Raw genomic sequence first — 2,587 nt, forward strand, 5'->3', positions numbered from 1 at the left:
TCAATTGGTTGCCTCCTACACGAGCCCTGACCAAGCCTAGACCAGGAAGTAGCCTACCACCAAGGTACATGCCCTTCACTAGAATCGAACTCGGGACCCTTTGGTCTGTAGGCCAACACTCTAGCCACTGGGCCTACACCAACTTGGCCATATCCTCATATGGATGCTCCAGGCAGGGAGGGAGACTATGGGGGCTGACACCAGCCAGCTCGCCTCTCCAAAACACCTCATTTCTGGATAATCTCTTTCCCAGAAGTCCCCAACACATTGCCCCTTACATCTAATTGGCAGAACTGTATCACATGGCAGCCCCTAGCTGCAAGAGAAGGGGGGAAAGTCAGTGTCTAGCACTGTGGTGTGGGCATGGTTGGCTTAGACCAGTCCCAGTTCACCTCTGTGGCTGGTAAAAGACTAAGCTCTTCCAAGGGTGGGATACCTTAGAACAGGGGTCCTCAAACTTTTTAAAGTGGGGGCCAGATCACGGTCCCTCAGAGAGCTGGAGGGCCGGACTATATGAACTACTAATTCCTACTGTAACACCTTGGCTGCGCTCACTGCCCAAAAAACCTGGCGGGCAGGATCAGACTCCCCTGGGGGCTGCATGTGGCCCACGGGCCGTAGTTTGAAGACCCCTGCCTTAGAAGATAACAAGAATGGAGAGGGAAGTTAAAATCAGATGCATGAAGAGAAAGGGGAAGAGGTCCCCGGACTGTAAAGCAGTCAGGGGCCAGATGGCTGGGAAAATAGAGGCTGTGAATCTCTAACGGCAGGGTGTCTCAGTTTCAGCACTATTGACATCAGGGGCAGGAGAATTCTGTGGTTTGTGGGGTTGTCCTGGGCATTATAGAATGTTTTTGCGTCATGGATGGCACTGACCCCAATGGAGGACACCCCCCTCAATGATGACACCTGTGCCCCAAACGTGAAACAGAATCAAGGGCATTCCTGCTGCTTTGGCACTGCCAGGACGTTGGCACACTCCTAGCTGTTGGGGAGGGGGGAGATAGAAAGCCTCATTAAGGACTGAGATTGAATTTACCACCAGCCGAAAGTGATAGAAAGTAAAGAAATGTGTTACTTCTCTTTTCTGGCATGCCCAAATTTTATGGGCTAAGATTAACACTTTCTATGATGTGAGAAGAATGCTGAATTCACTGGGCCAGACAAAGGCACCACAATATCCTACTCTAATGACTCACCATTCCCAGCCAGGCTGTGTTCACCTTTCTGCCCTCCCATCACAGGTCTCCGGTTTGTAAGGCCAGTCACATCATGCGGGGCTGCTCGGTCTGCCTGTGAGGTTGGCCGATGCAGCTCTGCTCGCTCAGATGACGTGGAGCCACGGCTGGGATACAAATTATGAAGCCGGCGAGAGCAGCATGGCTGGACACAGGCCTGTGTGAGGACAGGCCAGGCTGGGAACATTACATGCTGTACTATGTTCATAACAATGCCATTAATCAGTGCTGCATGTGTGCGTTGGTGGAAGATAAGGAGAGTGTTCTTCCTTTTTGTCACAATTTGAAAAGTGTTGGAATCTTGCGCTGAATTTTGCAAGAATCTGCAGCATGGAGAGTTTTCCAGAACAAGAAAAACAGTTTATAACTTTGACTCTAAAGAGGCTGGTTCGGTAACATTGACTTTTCAGAAGGTCCATACCCACAAAAGTTAAATAAATGTAGATGCTGAGTGCCGAGTACATAACTGTTGAAAGGCCTTAGTCTTACTATAATTAATAATTAATACAGCCCTAACTGGTTTGGCTCAGAGGATAAAGCGTTGGTCTGCGGACTGAAGGGTCCCAGGTTTGATTCCCATCAAGGGCATGTACCTTGGTTGTGGGCACATCCCCAGTAGGGGGTGTGCAGGAGGCAGCTGATGGATGTTTCCCTCTCATGGATGTCTCTAACTCTTTATCCCTCTCCCTTCCTCTCTGTAAAAAAATCAATAAAATATATTTTAAAAAACAATAATTAATATAATAATTATTATAAATTATCATGTAATAATTAACGTAATTATTATTATAAATTCTCATGTTGTAATGTTGGAGGAAGAACCATGAGGATGCTGCCATGGGGTTTCCTGCTCTCACCTGATTCGCTCTCAGAGCCCCTCTGGAATGTGGGCTTCACGGGGCACAATCAGGTTCGTCTTGTTCAATGTTATTCTCCCGTGTCCGCAGAGTCGATGGGGTATATGACTTCGTTGGGTAACAGAGTCTTGGCAGAAGTAACCGCGTTAGAAAGGGTCCTGCTAGATGAAAATGGGCTCTAAACCTCGTGTCTTTGTTAGAGAAAGGAAGAAGGGTTTGGACACAGAGACATGGGAGGACACAAGAGGGCAGAAAGCCATATGAAGATGGAAGCACAGGTATGTATATATATACAAACACATATACATACATGTGCAGATACACATGCATGTATATATACATATGCATGCACACAAATATATACACACATACACAAAAACATACATGTGCATATACACATGTGCATGCACATACACATACATTTGCATTTACGTGTGCACATGCATACACATACATACATACACATACACATACACATATGTGTGTGTGATT

This window comes from Pipistrellus hanaki (assembly GCF_964339955.1).
Source record: "Pipistrellus hanaki genome assembly, chromosome: 6".
NCBI lineage: Eukaryota > Metazoa > Chordata > Mammalia > Chiroptera > Vespertilionidae > Pipistrellus > Pipistrellus hanaki.